General features: G+C 44.7%; 1 protein-coding gene across 16 annotated transcripts in view; it reads left to right on the plus strand.

The window, feature by feature from the left end:
- LOC134223481 (heterogeneous nuclear ribonucleoprotein L) overlaps positions 1-19,638 on the plus strand; it is an 896,804-nt gene that overhangs the window by 703,875 nt on the left and 173,291 nt on the right. The gene's annotated exons all lie outside the window — the stretch shown is intronic.

Raw genomic sequence — 19,638 nt, forward strand, 5'->3', positions numbered from 1 at the left:
TTCCGAAGGATTTCCCCAGTAAAGACCGAAGGATTTCCCCAGGAAGTTCCGAAGAATTTCCCCAGGAAATTCTGAAGGATTTCCCCAGGAAATTCCGAAGGATTTCCCCAGGAAATTCCGAAGGATTTCCCCAGGAAATTCCGAAGGATTTCCCCAGGAAATTCCGAAAGATTTCCCGAGCAAATTCCCAAGGATTTCCTAAGGAAATTCCGAAAGATTTCCCGAGGAAATTCCCAAGGATTTCTCAAGGAAATTTTGAAGGATTTCTCGTGGAAATTCCGAAGGATTTCCCGAGAAATTTCCGAAGGATTTTCCAAGGAAATTCAGAAGGATTTCCCGAGGAAATTCCGAAGGATTTCCCGAGGAAATTCAGAAGGATTTCCCGAGGAAATTCAGAAGGATGTCCCGAGGAAATTCCGAAGGATTTCCCGAGGAGATTCCCCGAGGGCTTTGTGAAGGTTTTTTTGAGGAAATTCCGAAGGATTTCTTGTTGAAATTCCGAAGGATTTCCCGAGGAAATTCAGAAGGATTTCCCGAGCAAATTTCGAAGGATTTCCCGTTGAAATTCCGAAGGATTTCCCGAGGAAATTCCGAAGGATTTCTCGAGAAAGTTCCAGAGAATTTTTTGAGAATGTTCCGAAGGATTTTCTCAGAAAATTCCGTAGGAGAATTTCTCGGAATTTTCAGGATAATTTGTTCGAAATGCCCACGAAATGGTATTTTCACGTAAAATCCTTCGACATTGCTTCGGAATATTCCTCGATTTTCTTTCGGAAATTCTTCAAAACATTTTCTAGAAATTCTGCAGAATTTTGGGTTACAACTCTTCGATGAACCTTCGCCGAATGGAGTACCCTTCTCCACTGAACTCGATCCTGGGCCAATCGCTTCCAGTCGCCCTGAACATTGAGCGCCCTCTTCAACTGCAAAAAGCCATCGTGTACGCGGCCTTCCACGAAGCCTCTTCCGGGTTCTCTACTAAATATTATCTTCCCTTGATGTTCTTCCGGCATACGAACAACGTGACCAGCCCACCGTAGTCTGCCGTGTAACATAACGTTGCGATATTCTTCGGAATTTCCTGGGATTTTTTTGGTAATTCCCACGGCTAAGCATGAGTTTTTCAATAATTCTTGCTCCCTCATATAACATTTTTGGTTTCATAATGGCCCTAAAGACCGTGGTGTGGTTCAACGTCCTGCATTCATATTAGATGAACTTAACTCGACACATTGTTGCCAGCACCTTATAAACAGATTAATAAAATTAAGGTGTAGGTGCGCAATGTGTATATTGTTAATGGTTAGAGTATTTCAAGCATTTGAGCAATTGATCTTTTCAGCTTCTTGATTCCTCCACACTCCACAGTATCTTAAATAATCTCATTGTCCACAAATTGGTATCAAAAATCCATGGGTATTTAAATAATCCGACATTTTAAAAGAATTTCGATAAAATTTGGGAACTCCTCATTGTAATCTAATGTTATCTAATCGTCAAACAATTAGTTATTCGTATGTGATGCCATGCCACAAATCTATGTCATTAGCACTACTCCATGGAGCTTTGGAAGCTCAAATTTACTCATGCAATGTCAAATGGATTACGTACCGTGTCCGACTTCATTACACACTGTATTTCATTCCAATCATCACTTCCTTCCTAGGATTAGAATGGAGACCAAGCATTTCGTTTCCCCACAATCGTTAACAACCATAAAAAATGTTGAACCACAATCTAGTGAACAGATTCTAATGTACCTTCCAACCAGAAAATCACCCATGTTTACACCCCTCCCCCCCTTTTCTCCCAGCTTCTGAAAAACAAACAGGGTGGGAAGGGAAGGCTTATCAAATCGAACCTGGCAGTTGCGAAAGTGCACATAGTTGGACATTACGGAGAACTCAGGAAATTTATGAATATTCATTAAAATGCCTCCGATCCGGACTGGTGTTCTCAAGGACAGAGGATTATCCCCTTGCCGTCTCCTGCAACCCCACATCATCATCCGACAACCGAACGGAGTCGAACTTCCGGCGTTTAAATGAAAATTACAGTCTGTCAAAAGTTGAACGTTTGGTTTACAAACGGCTGCCATATGCAACTCTGTAGAGAAGAAGCTCCCCAGTGCGATAAAAGGACACACTTAATTCCATTATGATCCCAGTCCGACCGGACCGGTATGTGTTTGGCCTTCGGCCGCTTCTGTGGAATGCAATGGTGAAATCGTTAAGAGATCGACAGACGAGGGTTCAATTTTCACGAAAGCAACCTGCTTGACTAATTAGCTGTCAGTGAACGGGAACCACTGATGGTGCTTCAACGTTGGTGCCCATCACATAAATCTGTTTGTCGTTCTTGGAATGTATACGAACTACGAAGCATACGTACATTAGAATTTAGAACATTGGGTATGTTTGTTTAGTCGAAACAGCAAATCTGTTGGCACATTCCTGCCCGAGTGCCCGAGTTTCGAACGAATGGTTTTTTACTCCGCGCGATGTTCACACGCCACTACACATTTTCTTCGGCTGACCAAACCCTCGCTGGTTACTAATTAGATTAATGTGGTCAAAGTGCATTGAAGCTGCAGAGCAGAGCAGCACCCGGCAGCATAGAAATTGTTTCTTCTACTGCTCGGTTCAAGACCAGTCAAGCGTATGCATACGAAGCGGAAAACCGTTGGTGAATATTTAAACAGCTCTAATGAATCATGCATTTTGAACGGATTTTCTGCATTAAGGAGTTTCAGCGTGAGTGCCTAATAAGCTCCTTAGGGTCAACAGTGAGCGCATGTTGAGCTCATTCGGTGGTCCGTTTTTTTTTGCGGATAATGTCCATGGGAAAATCACCCGAGTGCTGCTCGAAGTCTTTAATTCTACTCAGGTTAATCTTATCTTTAAGGGTAAATGTTATTCAAGTGATATGTACGAACTACTTGACAAACAACTTATTTTTTACGAAAATATGATATTTATGTTAAAAATCTGCACCACTACACCAAAGAGCATCCCACACTATCCAATGTCCCACCAATGAATCGTAAAATAAAGATTACACAATATCAACCTTCGTCGTTGTAAAATTCAACCACCAGGGTTAGGTAAACAAACATATCATTTTGCGTTAATTCCAGAAATAATCCGTTACCAACCGACTACCTTCAAAATGCACAACAAATCACGACCTAGCGCATGTGTACGAACAAAGTCACGATAATTATTATTCATCTTCACGTAGTTTTGCAGCGTTTCCACCTCTATAATCCTTCAAATCTTGTTTGGCAACATAAACAACCGGAGATCGAGCAAGGGGTATAACTTGTTGACGCTCGGACACCGTGTCTGTATGCACTTTCCACAACGTACCGATAGGAATAGAACGCGGGGGCATGCAATTCGTTCGTAACATGTGTAGAATCCGTAATCCGGTTTTTGATCTTGATGTTTAAGCGAATCATCGCTGTGCTCCCACCTACGTGGCGTCGTCGTTGCCGTCGTCATCGGTTTCAGTGCATCAGCTGCTCGGAATAAACATCTGGATCGAGGTGCAACGCTTTCTCGTCCCTCTGCGGTGGAATCTGCAAAGTGCGCTGAGATGCACCTCCGGGGTCCGCCGGTGCACCGAGTTGTAGTGAATGAATTTGTAATTAGTTTTGAATGGAATTGTATTACAGTGGATAGCTGCAGCGTCATTGAAACTGAGTGTCCGGAATAATTGAAAGGATATTGAAGGGATACCCTGGATTCCGCTTTAGCTGTTAGTTTAGTTGTTCCGTAAATCTGAATAGCTCGGCAATTTTGACAATTCTGTGTTTGATGGACGCTTTACTGAAACTTGTCTTAAGTAATATTTATAGCTTTTTGAATTCCTGGAGCGTAGTCAATATTTTGACTAAGAAAGAGCGACACACCCCCGATTTTGTCACCCCCAATGAATTTTGGAGTGATAAAAAAGAAATTATATATAAATTATTTTCATTTATTAATTTGTTCCCTTAAATACGAATCAGCTTATGCATTGGCAAAATACGTTAACTGAACATGTAATTTCTTGTCTAGAAGGCTTACAAAATTCTTAACAGGTACTCCGAAATGATTCATAATAAACCCCATCGGGTCAAAATCGGGTCGAAAACGTGATGAAATCGGGGAGTGACAAAATCGGGTTTAATATTTTTTCACCAACTACGGGCAGTATTGAATCAATCATCAAATTAATTTGATTAAAAACACGACTTTGAAACTTATTCGATATCTTATATTTCTCCAATTTGGGAAAAAGAGACCGTCACGAAAAAATTATAGGTTGTGCAGGCCAATAAATCAATCATTTTTCACCAAATTCCCATGATTTTGTCAACAGATTGCATCAATATATGAAAATATTTCAAAAAGACTATCTTAAAGGATTTCCAAAGAAGCTTTAGAAGGAATTTCTAAAAGATTTTCCGAATGAAATCTTGAAGACATATTTGATGGATTTTTGGAGGAATTTAGGGTAAATCACGACAGACTCCAAAAATGGCAACCACAATGGTCGTGCCCTCACCTCGCGTTCTTGCTCACACAAATTTTAATTTTTAGGCGAATATCACATCTGAAAAGTTTTTTTTTTGTACCTATACTGCAAGTGAGCAAAGGAGAAAAACTGCTTTTCGCTTTTGCCTGTCGATTGCTTTTGGAGGCATGTGCCTCTAAAAGCGCTATGTAGTTTTGAAATCCAAGAATTTGGGATCCAACGCGATTCATCTTAAGAATAACAGAAATTTCTTATGGAATTCGTTCTCAAGTTTCTTTAGAAATTTATTCGGAAATTCTTTTAAGGTTTTTTTTTCTCGAAAGTTGCTATAATTTAGTCCTAGAATTTTGTAATGAATTTCTGGAGGAAATTTCGAAGAATTTACTAGAGAAATTTTCGAGGCGTTTTGACGGTGAAAACAGTGGCCTAGACTTACAGTTCTCAACCTTTTTCTTGAGAAATACCCATTCGAACTTATGCTTTTATTGAAGTACCCCCTATTTTATTTTGCTGTAAATGAAAATAAGCCTAACTCATAAGATATATAAGAAACGGACCTAAAACTATTGAAATAATTCTGATCTTGAAAGCAGGCAGCCTCTTGATATGAGGCTTCCAAGCCTATTGAAAGGAGGTTTCCAAGACTTTTGAAAGAAGGCTTCTAAGAATCCTGAAAGGAGACCTCCAAGTCTTTTGGAAGGAGGCTCCAACGCCTTTTGAAAGAAGACTTCCGAGTTTCTTGAATGGAGACTTCCTAACCTTTTGAAAGAAGGCTTCCGAGCCTTTTGAAAGATGATGATGATGATGGTCCCGCCACATACCCTTACAAGGGTTTGAGCTAGACGAGTTATCTTCAAGATAATTAGTTGATATGCATTTAATAGGATTTCCAAAGGAAATACAATCCGATTTCTTATCACAGATATAAATTTAAATATTTTCCATCACTATACAGCACCAAATATAAATTTATAAAACTGATCTTTCTAAAACCACAATCTTGCTAAAGCATCAGTAGTGATACATACAGCCCTATGAAAATGCAAATACTTGTGATACCTGTGAAAGGAGCCTTCCAAGCCTCTTGAAAGGAGGATTCCGAGCCTCTTGAAAGGAGGCTTCCGAGCCTAGGAGGCTTCCGAGCCTCTTGAAAGGAGGCTTCCGAGCCTCTTGAAAGGAGGCTTCCGAGCCTCTTGAAAGGAGGCTTCCGAGCCTCTTGAAAGGAGACTTCCGAGCCTCTCGAAAGGAGGCTTCCGAGCCTCTTGAAAGGTGGCTTCCGAGCCTCTTGAAAGGAGGCTTCCGAGCCTCTTGGAAGGAGGCTTCCGAGCCTCTTGATAGGAGGCTTACGACCCTCTTGAAAAGAGGCTTCTAAGCTTCTTGAAAGGAGGCTTCCAGGCCTCTTGAAAGGAGGCTTCCTGAGCCTCTTGAAGGAGGCTTCCGGAGTCTCTTGAAAGGAGGCTTCCTGAGCCTCTTGAAAGGAGGCTTCAGGCCTCTTGAAAGGAGGCTTCCTGAGCCTCTTGAAAGGAGGCTTCCAGGCCTCTTGGAAGGAGGCTTCTGAGCCTCTTGAAAGGAGGCTTCCGAGCCTCTTGAAAGGAGGCTTCTGAGCCTCTTGAAAGGAGGCTTCCGAGCCTCTTGAAAGGAGGCTTCCGGAGCTCTCTTGAAAGGAGGCTTCTGAGCCTCTTGAAAGGAGGCTTCCAGGCCTCTTGAAAGGAGGCTTCCAGGCCTCTTGAAAGGAGGCTTCCGAGCCTCTTGAAAGGAGGCTTCCGAGCCTCTCGAAAGGAGGCTTCCAAGCCTCATAAAAGGAGGCTTCCGACCCTCTTGAAAAGAGGCTTCCGAGCCTCTTGAAAGGAGGCTTCCGATCCTCTTAAAAGAGGCTTCCAAGCATCTTGAAAAGGAGGCTTCCGAGCCTATTGAAAGGAGGCTTCCGAGACCCTTGAAAGGAGGCTTACGAGCCTCTTGAAAGGAGGCTCTCGAGCCTCTTGAAAGGAGCCTTACAAGCCTCTTGAAAGGAAGCTTACGAGCCTCACGAAAGGAGGCTTCCGAGCCTCTTGAAAAGAGGCTTACAAGACTCTTGAAAGGAGGCTTACGAGATTCTTGAAAGGAGGCTTTCGAGCCTCTTGAAAGGAGGCTTACGAGCCTCTTGAAAGGAGGCTTCCGAGCCTCTTGAAAGGAGGCTTACGAGCCTCTTGAAAGGAGGCTTCCGAGCCTCTTGAAAGGAGGCTTCCGAGCCTCTTGAAAGAAGGCTTACGAGTCGCTTGAAAGGAGGCTTCCGATCCTCTTAAAAGGAGGCTTCCGAGACACTTGAAAAGAGGCTTACGAGCCTCTTGAAAGGATGCATACGAGCCTCATGAAAGGAGGCTTCCGAGCCTCTTGAAAGGAGGCTTACAAGACTCTTGAAAGGAGGCTTTCGAGCCTCTTGAAAGGAGGCTTACGAGCCTCTTGAAAGGAGGCTTCCGAGCCTCTTGAAAGGAGGCTTCCGAGCCTCTTTAAAGGAGGCTTCCTACCCTTTTTAATGGAGGCTTACGAGCCACTTGAAAGGAGGCTTCCGAGCCCTTAAAAAGAGGCTTCCGTGCCTCTTAAAAGGAGGCTTCCGAGCCTCTTTAAAGGAGGCTTCCGAGCCTCTTGAAAGGAGGCTTCCGAGCCTCTCGAAAGGAGGCTTCCGAGCCGCTTGAAAGGAGGCTTCCGAGCCTCATGAAAGGAGGCTTCCGAGCCTCTTGAAAGGAGGCTTACGAGCCTCTTGAAAGGAGGCTTTCGAGCCTCTTGAAAGGAGGCTTCCGAGCCTCTTGAAAGGAGGCTTACGAGCCTCTTGAAAGGAGGCTTCCGAGCCTCTTGAAAGAAGGCTTACGAGTCGCTTGAAAGGAGGCTTCCGATCCTCTTAAAAGGAGGCTTCCGAGACACTTGAAAGGAGGCTTACGAGCCTCTTGAAAGGATGCATACGAGCCTCATGAAAGGAGGCTTCCGAGCCTCTTGAAAGGAGGCTTACAAGACTCTTGAAAGGAGGCTTACGAGACTCTTGAAAGGAGGCTTTCGAGCCTCTTGAAAGGAGGCTTACGAGCCTCTTGAAAGGAGGCTTCCGAGCCTCTTTAAAGGAGGCTTCCTACCCTTTTTAATGGAGGCTTACGAGCCTCTTGAAAGGAGGCTTCCGAGCCCTTAAAAAGAGGCTTCCGTGCCTCTTAAAAGGAGGCTTCCGAGCCTCTTCAAAGGAGGCTTCCGAGCCTCTTGAAAGGAGGCTTCCGAGCCTCTCGAAAGGAGGCTTCCGAGCCGCTTGAAAGGAGGCTTCCGAGCCTCTTGAAAGGAGGCTTCCGAGCCTCTTGAAAGGAGTTTTCCAAGCCTCTTGAAAGGAGGCTTTCAACCCTCTTGTAACAAAGCTATTGAGCTTTACGTGAAAAGGCCTTCGTGTCTCTCAAACAGAGACTGCCAAACATTTAGATTCTAGATTTTTGTTTTGAAGTATATTATTCAAATTTTGCCTGGATTAGATTTTTATTAGTATTAGTATTAGAAAGTATAAGAATAAAGAATAAATCAAAACTTTATTAATTAGTTTTTTCAATTGAGTAGGTCAAACGCAAAAGGGTGTAAGTGCGAAAACTTAGCTTTGAAAAAAATGGCTTCTATATATTTTAGATTTATTCAAATTGTATGGAAGTTCAAAAAATTATAAACTTTCCGTGAATGTCCACATTTTTTATAAACAACGTATAAACTATATCAACGTATTGCCGCAAAGCTCTAGAACCAAAGCATTTTTTGCTGTAGTCAACTCAATGTTGATCAAAATGTCACTTACACCCCTCTGATTCTAACCCCCTCATTTGTCATACATACGCCATTAGGCATTTTTGATCGAGGTACCCCCTGGGGCCAGTGAAAGTACCCCCAGGGGTACATGTACCCCAGGTTGAGAACTGCTGAGTTAAGAGCTGCTTCAAATTCTGTGAACGCGGTCGCAGTTTAGAATCTCCAATAACTCTGATCGAATCCTTTTTCGATAATTTTACAGCGGCCTCTCAAAGGCTGACAAATTCAGGAGCTTTGGAAGGAATGAAATGTCATTCTATCCGCTAGGGGTTGATAAAAGGATTGGATACAGTTCTTGTATTGTTGATAGAGTTTCTGTAAATCGTGCTGTTCTCCACCAAAAGCATTGCTAGAATTGGATGGATAATTCCTCTGCGGTTCACAAAGCGTTGAATCATTACAATAAAGGCGCCAGCTGCCAGGTCAGAAACTGCCTCAAGATGTTCAGCCTCAGTCGCCATAATCCGGCCACAATACGGGGAACTTTCAAAATGGCCGTTTGCTAAGAGGCTAAGTGGCCCAGGAACCGCAAAAATATCATTTCGAACATTATTTTGTGAAATCATGAAGTTTGAGGTGTCGCACGACCTATTTTGACTCAATTTAGGAAATGACCATTTCGGAGGTTCCCAGATTCTGGCCGGATTGAATCCGTGTGGCACTGGAACCTTAAAAATATCATTTCCATGATTGTTTTGTGAAATTATGCAGTTTGAGGTGTCACACGATCTGTTTTGACTTTAATTTGACCACTATTTTCTGGGGCAGCTGACCCCAACGGATTCTGGAATAATTCTGTAAGCGTACTGTAAATAAAATTGAGATTCATCCGGTTCGAATGCAACTTCTTGCGAAGAAATCGGTCAAGAAATGTGGTTTTTATAACAGTTATAATTTTTGAAAGCCCTTAAAAACAGACGTCTGGTTAATGCCACGGAAAGGTTAATGCGAATTTCGATATTTGAATCAGGTCTTCACTCGTCGCATGGACCAAGGCCAAGGGCACTTGGAAGGGGGAGGGGGTTCAAAATGGCCACCCTCAGGTCCAACCTTGGGACCTTCCATAGGCAAAGTTTAATTAAAGAATGAAAATTAAGACAAATATTGATAAAACTTGTGACCAGGGTTTGCAGAATTCGATGGCAGCATTTTAAAACTTCCAGCGAAAATATTGAAATTGGGGATGTGTGAGCCCCTCCCAGCTGAGCTTACTGAAATCAATAGTCCATGAAGCCGTTTGGATTAGATGTTCCTGAATAATTATTATTATTTATTCAGACTAAGGCCGAAGTGGCCTGTGCGGTATATAAGAGTCTTCTCCATTCGGCTCGGTCCATGGCTACACGTCGCCAACAACGCAGTCTACGGAGGGTCCGCAAGTCATCTTCCACCTGATCGATCCACCTTGCCCGCTGCGCACCTCGCCTTCTTGTGCCCGTCGGATCGTTGTCGAGAACCATTTTCACCGGGTTACTGTCCGACATTCTGGCTACGTGCCCGGCCCACCGCAATCGTCCGATTTTCGCGGTGTGAACGATGGATGATTCTCCCAACAGCTGATGCAACTCGTGGTTCATTCGCCTCCTCCACGTACCGTCCGCCATCTGCACCCCACCATAGATGGTACGCAGCACTTTCCTTTTGAAAACTCCAAGTGCGCGTTGGTCCTCCACGAGCATCGTCCAGGTCTCGTGTCCGTAGAGGACTACCGGTCTAATGAGCGTTTTGTAGATTGTCAGTTTGGTACGGCGGCGAACTCTATTCGATCGGAGCGTCTTGCGGAGTCCAAAGTACGTACGATTTCCAGCCACTATACGTCTCCGAATTTCTCTGCTGGTGTCATTTTCGGCAGTCATCAGTGAGCCCAAGTACACAAATTCTTCTACCACCTCGATTTCGTCACCACCGATGCAAACTCGCGGTGGGTGGCTCACATTGTCGTCTCTTGAACCTCTTCCTATCATGTACTTTGTCTTCGACGTGTTGATGACTAGTTCGATCCGCTTAGCTTCCCTCTTCAGTCTGATGTAGGCTTCCTCCATCTTCTCAAAGTTACGTGCCATAATATCTATGTCGTCGGCGAAGCCAAATAGCTGGACGGACTTATTGAAAATTGTACCACTCGTGTTAATCCCTGCTCTTCGTATTACCCCTTCCAAAGCGATGTTGAATAGCAGACACGAAAGACCATCACCTTGCCGTAACCCCCTGCGGGTTTCGAAGGGACTCGAGAATGCCCCTGAAACTCGAACTACGCACATCACCCGATCCATCGTCGCTTTGATCAATCGTGTCAGTTTATCCGGAAAACCGTTTTCGTGCATTAGCTGCCATAGCTGGTCCCGATCGATTGCATCATATGCGGCTTTGAAGTCGATGAATAGATGATGTGTGGGCACGTTGAATTCGCGGCATTTCTTCAGTACTTGGCGAATGGCGAACACCTGGTCCGTGGTGGAGCGTTCGCCCATAAAACCCGCCTGATACTGCCCCACGAACTCCCTTGCAGTTGGTGCTAGTCGACGGCATAAAATTTGGGAGAGTACCTTGTAGGCGGCGTTCAGCAATGTGATTGCGCGGTAGTTGCTACAATCTAGCTTATCGCCCTTTTTGTAGATGGGACACAAGACACCTTCCATCCACTCCTGCGGCAAAACTTCCTCCTCCCAAATCTTGGTAATGGCCCAGTGTAGCGCTCTAGCCAGTGCCTCACCACCGTGTTTAAACAGCTCTCCTGGTAGTTGGTCAACCCCAGGGGCTTTGTTGTTCTTCAGCCGGCCAATCTCCTCCTGGATTTCCTGGAGATCCGGAGCCGGTAAAGTTATGTCCTGCGCGCGTTCTCCCAGGTCCATCACCATACCGCCATCTTCGTCTGCCACATCGCCATTCAGGTGTTCTTCGTAGTGCTGCCGCCACTTTTGGATCACCTCACGCTCGTTCGTAAGAAGGTTCCCGTTTATGTTCTTGCGCATATCAGGCTGTTGCACGTGGCCCTTACGTAAACGGTTTAACTTCTCATAGAACTTTCGTGTGTTATTAGCGCGGTACAGTTGCTCCGTCTCTTCACGGTCTCGATCTTCCTGCTGGCGCTTTTTCCTCCGGAAAATCGAGTTTTGTCTGTTCCGCGCCTGTTTATATCGTGCCTCGTTCACCCTCGTGCGGTGTTGCAGCAATCTCGCCCATGCTGCATTCTTCTCTTCCACTAACTGCTCACATTCGCCGTCATACCAGTCGTTTCTCTGATCCGGGGGCACCGTGCCAAGTGCAGCGGTTGCGGTGCTACCAATGGCGGATCGAATATCTCTCCAGCCATCTTCAAGAGACGCTGCGCCTAGCTGCTCTTCCGTTGGAAGCCACTTCCAGCTGCTGCGCGTATTCTTGGGCGAGTCTACCGTCTTGTAGCCGCCCAATGTTAAGCCGCGACGTCCGACTTCGACGCGTGCTGTACACCGTCGAGAGTTTTGAGCGCAGGCATGTTCCTGAATAAGTCCCCTTCTTTAAGGAAACAGTTGAGTGCAGTGATGCTGGCTGGATCATCCGAAAGCGCGTCCCTGATAATGGCAGGTATCCCATAAGTATCCCGCGACACCTGGTATTTTGGGCATCGGTATACGTAATGTTCCACAGTGTTGAGAACTCCGCAAACATCGTAAATTATCCGGAAGGGGCTCCCGCCTAAGTTGTGTGAGAGCCGCGTGTGTCCGGTTCGGAGTCGAGAGAGGATTTGCTGGTCTTTTAGGTTGCTTAGGTCCGTCCAAGCCGACTCGGTTCTTTTGATTTGCCGCAGCTGTCCAGTAGTGGAAGCTCTCCAGGAATTTTCCCAGTTGTCTCGCACTGTCTTTCCAATCCAGGTTTTTACGTCTGCCACAGGGACGGTTGACGCAAACTGCCGACCTTGATATTCGACCAGGACCTTGATCATGGATCCAGGAGTGTTGAGGCGTTTTGCGGAGATAACACTAACAGAGTCGGATAGGACGACGACGGGTAGGTGGTGGCGATGAAAGCCGCAGCTGCTTCGGCCGAAAAGAAGGTATATGTAGATGTCCGTGAGACTGTTCGAGATAGTCATGTTGGTCCCGGTGACCCAGATGCCAACTCCGCCGCATGTAACGGACCCATCCATATACCTGTGTTCGTACTTGTTGAATTCTCTGGTTAATAGCTCGGCCACCGACCTTCTGAGAGCCAATGGAGCTGGAACTGTTAATGTTGGGTTTTGGGGAGTGCGAGCTTCTCGCTCCATGCTCGTGGACTCGCTCCACTGGAGGAAGACCGACGCCGGCCATCGCGTGAAGAATTCGGTCTTCTTCGGAATGGAGAGGGATCCTGTATTCTCCGGATGTAACGGCGACGAATGAGGCGGCTTTGTGGCAAATAGCCGCTTGCATACGATTGCTAATTTGAAAGATGCCTGCCTAGGCACAGGCAGACTCAGCTGGTGGAGAAGGTAGCAACCCGGAAGCAGCTCGAACGTAATAGTTGAAAGTCGGCGACAGAGTTTCAATAAAGTAATGGTGGGCGATACAGGTTAGTTGCACACCATAGAGTAGTAGAGTAGGCGGGTATCAATGATAGCTTGCCCTATCTAAAACCGGATCATCCTGTTATTGGCTTGGTGCGATTTGGAAAGCATCCGAACCAGATAAACTCTTACAATTAACTTTGACTTCGCGGAAGTGCGGTAGAAATGAGAGGCTCCGGTTGATGGACACTCCGAGAACTTTTACAATTTTCTTGTTGGGGATGTTCTCCCAACTTGACGCTTGGCCCGAACAGCTGGTGCCTCCAACGGCAGACGTGTCCTCTTACGCACTTACTGGCGGTCATAGTGAAGCCCACAGAGCTGGCCCTGACGGCGGATTGTATTCTTATCCGCGTGCGGCCTGGAGTGTCGCCAACAATGACCAGCAATATATCGTCGGCATAGACAAAGATGTATATGTTCGGTGGAAGTGAACGAAACACGCCATTCATGGCGACAAGGAACAGCGTCACCGCCAGAACGGAACCCTGGGGTACCCCAGTTTCCTCCAGAAAAGTCCTCGAACCCTGGTTCCCGATTAGGACTTTAAAGGGGCGCCCTATAAAGAAATGCCGAACAAACGCAAGGATGTTGCTGGAAAATCCCCACTCGCTCAGCTGTTGAAGGACGAATGGGGTCCAAGTCCTGATAAAGACCTTGGAGATATCCAGAGATACCAAGTAGACGTGTTCGCCCTCTTTGTAAGCAACCTGCAAAATGTTAGGTACGTGAATATACCTGGATACGGCAGAATGTGTGCTGCCAGAACCCGAGTCTGGCAGGGGGGCAGCAGGGACAGCAGGGACAGCGTGGACCATGTCCAAGGGCTTGACGACCCCTCCCCAGCTGTCTGCGAGTCAGGGAGAACTGCCTAGGGCGTGGTGGGATTTAGCAGTGGGCTCTGCTAAAATCCCTCCCAAAAAACCACAAGTGCCCGTAATCAGACTCTATCAAAGCGACTATGTGCCGCTTCAAAAGCACAAGCCCAGGGAGTGCCAATTGGCATGGGGAGTGTCCCTACTCCGGTAGGGTAGCGCGTGAGCTGCTTCGGCAGGGAGTGAGCGATCTGTTTGTGCTGAGGCAGGAGTGTCATAGCGCGTCACCGCTATTGTCACCTCGAAGCGCAGCAGAAGTCTGAGTATGGACTGCACATGCTAAGGTAGGAGTGTCGTAGCGTAGTATCGTTGATTGGTCCCTACATACCGCTATCGACACCTCGAGGCATGGCAGTGGAGTGTTAGAGTGAGTTGGGGAGTGTCCCTACTTCGGTAGGGTAGCGCGTGAGCTGCTTCGGCAGGGAGTGAGTGATCTGGTTGTGCTGAGGCAGGAGTGTCATAGCGTGTCGCCGCTATTGTCACCTCGAAGCGCAGCAGAAGTCTGAGTATGGACTGCACATGCTGAGGTAGGAGTCGAGGTACCCATCGACACCTCGAGGCATTGCAGTGGAGTGTTAGAGTGAGCACCCGAAAAAGGGTCACATGGAGCGAATGGTCTTTGGAGAAGCTGCTTCGGCGGCAGGGTAGCAGTGGGTTGTACCCACACACCTACAGTTGTGCACATGTGGTGCATGGGGAGTGTCCCTGCTTCGGCAGGGTAGCGTGTGGTCTGCTTCGGCAGTGGTGTGATTGATCTGCTCGTGCTGAGGCAGGAGTGTCGTAGCGTAATATCTGTAGGCCCAGGCAGTTACCGCTATTGACACCTCGAGGCATGGCAGCGGAGCGCCCGGGAGAGCATCCAAGTAAGACTCAAATGGAGTGAATGTGAGCGATAATGAGCGAGTACGCTTAGTACTGCCATCCCCCCAGAAGTAGTACTGCGAGGTAGTTCCTGGGGGAAACGATGGTGGGGCCCAAGGGAGTTTAGTCGTTATTACCAGTATGGTCGAGTCCGACACTCCAGTACACTTCCGTGTGGTAGTTTGGCAACTACAATGCACGTGTACTGGGTTAGTGTGTAAATGCAATTCTCCCTGGCAAAAAAAAAAAAAAAGAACCCGAGTCTACCTTCTGCTTCTAGTTTGTCGCGCAGCCGCCGGTTCACCAACCTCTCGACGACCTTGGACACACAAGAGGTCAGCGAAATGGGCCGGTACTTAGTGACATCCCGGGAGGAGATGCTGTTCTTAGGAATGGGGATGACCAAACTTTTTCGCCACTCTTCCGGGAAGGTTTGGTCAGCCCACATTTGGTTGACCAACTCTAGGAACCGAATCTTGGCAGAAGGCGGTAGCTTTTTGAGCATAGGGTACCCTATCTCGTCGGGACCGTGGATGGAGGAAGATCTTCGCTTGCCACTAAGCGCATTGACTTTCCCCCAGAGTTCGGCAGCGGATTGAACCGGATTGACTGAATGGAGAAAGTTCTCCCACTGTTTCCTCTTGGCTTTAAATATTATTGACCTGCATTCATACTGCTTTTCTTTTTAGGCCTGAAGGGCGTTTCCCTCATCAGGACGACCTCCGGACTTAATTCTTCTGCGTGACTTGGGCGTACTACCCTTTTGCCCTTTTCTCCTGTTGGAGGATTCTTCTGGCCTCCTGCTAAGTGCAATGCCGTGCTGATTGCTGTTACACTTACTGCAGAAATTTGAGAGGTCGCACCTCCGGTCCCCCGTGATCGGGTGGGTACCCGAACATTTCCCACAGATGCAGTTGGTGGCTTGTATATTTCTGTAGATCACCCAAAGAGTGCTTGTTTGCGGTTATTACAGAATTTTTGAATCTTGTTCTATGAAAAAGCAAAAATAAGTTGCTTTCCGAAGCTAGTTTTGATCGCATTATTAGCAAATTGCAATTATTTTACTCATAGACCAGTCATGGTTGTGAGCGGACTTTGCTTCTCCTCTGTCGCGTCTCATTATCAATGCGAATTGCGCAACCCTTTCACGCGGTTCATCTGCTTCACGCTATATTTAAAACACAGAACGGATTTCTCTGTTGATTCGGCCGCTAACAATTGATCTTCGACTTCTCGTTCGTCGCTTGTTTGCACTCCTCACCAAAAACAATCCATCCCCGCTGATAAATTGGTTGATTTGATTCATCACGTGTCGGCAAATATACCGACCGTAGAATTTCTTCAAGTCGAAACTTGAGCAGTCGCGCAGTTATGATTTTGTCAGAGATCAAATTCAGCCGCCACTCACTCGACTGACATTGTGATGATGATGATGCGGCTGTTTGGGTCGGGTCGAACCAACGGAGCGGAAAATAAATGACGATTTTACATTAGCGATAGATGAATCGCTTATTTGTTTATTTCGTGATTTACGACCTGTTTTGGGCGTAAATGGGCAATAAATGCGGTGCCTTGTGCGGCTTCGTCATATCGAAGGCTGGGATTTAATTGAATATATTCCGAAGTAACGGAGTTTTTTGCATACTGATCTTGTTGAGGTGTTGACGTGTATTGCTCGTGATCAGTGGATTTTTTTTTATTCTGAATGCCTTGAAATAGTCCCAATTTATTATTCGTGTGAACATGGTTTTTCATTAACTTCCTTACGTTTTTTTTAGACAGAAGTAGGAATATTATCACAATGTCACCTTTTTTTTCCTTGTTGGGTACATTTTCTACTGCGACCAGTTGGTTGATCTATTGTGGCAGGCCCCGTTTTAATGTTTGTGCCTTGTCAGTGTGTCATATCACTATGAATATGAGTGATTTCCACTTGCTGATTGTAGGCATTTTCCCAATCAGGTATAACATATCTTATGAAATGTATTGCCTTACTGGGAGAAGTCATCCATACATCTGATGGTTGTATTAGTCCTTTATCGAAAAATTTGCACCTTTTTTGGAAAAGTGCCTCACAGGTACACAATAAATATACCGAATCTTCTGTGTCCCTTTCACAGAAACGACAGGTATCATCTTGAACTTTACATAGTTGTTTCAAATAATATTTACTCGGGCAGTGTCCTGTTATAAAACCGCAGAAGGTGTTTAAATCTTTGTTAGCTAGGCTTAGAAGTTTTTGAATAACATTTTTGTTGGGTTATATATACCATTAAGATTGTCTTGCTGTTTTTTTCAGATTTCATCAATCACATTTTTTCCCAGTTTTTTAGTTCCATTTTGAGGGTACATTTTGAGGCCCCACAAAATGATTCTGGTCCTAGGAAAGGTTTTGATTATCCAAGTCTTGCTAAACAATCTGCTTTTTCGTTACCTTCAATTCCATAGTGCCCAAGGTACCCAAAATAGACTTACTGAACTATTTTTAGCCACCTGTTGTAGTAATTGATTGCATTCCCAAACCAGTTTAGAAGTACATGTAAAAAATTTCAATGCTTCTAGGGCAGCTTTACTAGTCTAGTCTAGTCTAGTCTACACATACACAGCCATCACTTGGAAGAATCCTGAAAAGTGATAGATTCGACTACATCTATAACTTTTCTTGTCAATATTTATGATTGAAGTAAATACATTAGAAATGTATTTCAAACATAAAAGCCGCAAGCCTTCTGTGCAGCGTTGTTATTTTTTAGTGAAAATCAGTACTTAACTTGATTTCACATTTAAGTCATAGAACGGGGACATCTCGTACCAACCGCTCCGTTTATAGTATTAGGTTATGTTTGACGATTCGTTGGGTGTGACGTAGCTAAGACGATTAATGTACACTCCATGGGTCCTCAACATCCTGGGATGGGACACAGATTTTAGACTAGTGCCCTGGCCTATACAGACCTAGGTTTAAGCGCCATTACTCGCTCTCTGGAACGAGCAAAAAAAAGCACACCAACAAAGAGTCTGCAATAGCCTTTAAAATTAATATTATATTGAATATCATGTCTGCATCTTACTAATCTCACTAGGGAAATAGCGAATAACTATATAAATATAAATGTTAAACGAGCAAAAAGGAAATAAATGGAAAGAGCTCACCGAAGTCCTGTTAGATTCTGGGTGGCTTCCGTTTAGCGAATGGCTTCGGATGTTTGTTGAGCTCCGTAGATGTATCGCTTCCTGTTAGACGCCATCATGTTCCTCTCCCTCATGATCCTTTTTCTTCTGGGCAGCTTCAGTCACGCATTGGACCTATTCCTCGCTGGTCACACCCGCCGGTTCATAGCTTTGCAACGGTTTATAAGAACACTCAAGTTGATTAGTCCCCATTTATTCCCAAAGGTTTTCTTACTTATCCATAAGGCGTTTGTGGCCTTACTCAATATTTGATCTAAGTGTGCGTTCCAGTTTAGTTTGCTATCAAGAGTAACTCCCAGATATTGAACCTTTAAACACAGCAGAATTTTTGTGTCTTCTATGAAAATATCAGGTATTTTATATTTCCTTTCTTGTGTGAAAGAAATAATAGCAGTTCTATGAGGATTTACGGATAACCCCTCGTTTTTACACCATGCAATAGTTAAATTCAAAGCTTATTGCATCCTATCTCTAATCACCTTTTCGAATTTACCACGTACTAAAATTACTATATCATCTGCAAATCCTAGTATTTCGAATCCAAGCGCTTCAAGGTTTGATAGCAGTTCGTCCACTAGTAATGACCACAATAGAGGTGAAAGCACACCCCCTTGTGGACAACCTGTCACTGTTCTAACCGTAATTGATGAATTTCCATGGCTACAAGTTATTTCCCGTTTTTCTAACATTCCAAAAACCCAATTAACTATAGATTCATCAAAGTTACGTTTGATCATCGCATTTTTCATTGAAGTATGAGAGGCATTGTCAAATGCTCCTTCAATATCAAGAAATACAGCCAAACAAATCTCTTTGGCATCAAAAGTTTTCTCAATTTTTGTTACCAATGTATGAAGTGCTGTTATTGTCGATTTTCCATGCTGGTACGCAAATTGGTACTTATTCAATGGAATCGAAACTAGATATTTTGATTTAATGTAGGCGTCAATGATTTTTTCCATCACTTTCAACATGAATGACGAAAGACTAATAGGTTTAAAAGATTTGAGACTCTTTTTATCCTTTTTATTGGCTTTAGGAATAAATACAACACGAGTTTGACGCCAGCTTTTGGGAATATAGTTCATCCTCAAGCTGGCTTGAAACATTTCAGTTAAACAGGAAATCAATATTTCCTTGCTTTGTTGAATCATTATTGGACGGATTTCATCAGTACCTGGTGATTTATAAGGTTCGAATGAATGTACAGTCCATTCTACCTTTGCTTGAATAAAAATACGACCTGCTAGATCTTGCATATTTCATCAGCTTCCACAAATATTATTGACTTGGTGTTTTCTTGCCCAGTATGAACACTCTTGGTAGTCGTTTCTTCACTCAAAACCGATAGAGATCCTGGGAAGTGTACTTGCATCATTAAATTCAAAGTTTCTGTTGCGTTAGAAGTAAAACATCCATTATTATTTTTGAGGGTACCAAGACCATTACAATGATCTTTCGATAAAACTTTCTGTAACCTAGCTGCTACTGGAGTACTTTCAATATTTTCACAGGTGTGCCTCCAGTTTTTGCGTTTTGATTTTCGTAACTCTGTATTATACGAAGTAAGAGCTTTTTTATAGTCATCCCACTGTAAAGTACGCTTAGCTCGATTGAACATTTTGCGAGCTTGTTTCCTTAGATGTTCTAGTCTGATGTTCCACCAAGGGACATCTCTATCCGTTGATCGTTCTTTAATTGGGCAGCTGTTGAAGGCATGAATTATTCTATTTGTAACTTGATTAGCTGTATTTTCAAGATCCTCACATGTATTGATAGAGTTTTCATGAAAACTTCCTCCGGCCTCAAGGTTTATATAGAAGAGCTCCCAGTTTGTTTTCCTGGGATCTCTAAAAGTCTCTT

Source organism: Armigeres subalbatus, chromosome 3 (genome assembly GCF_024139115.2).
Source record: "Armigeres subalbatus isolate Guangzhou_Male chromosome 3, GZ_Asu_2, whole genome shotgun sequence".
In the NCBI taxonomy this organism is placed as follows: domain Eukaryota; kingdom Metazoa; phylum Arthropoda; class Insecta; order Diptera; family Culicidae; genus Armigeres; species Armigeres subalbatus.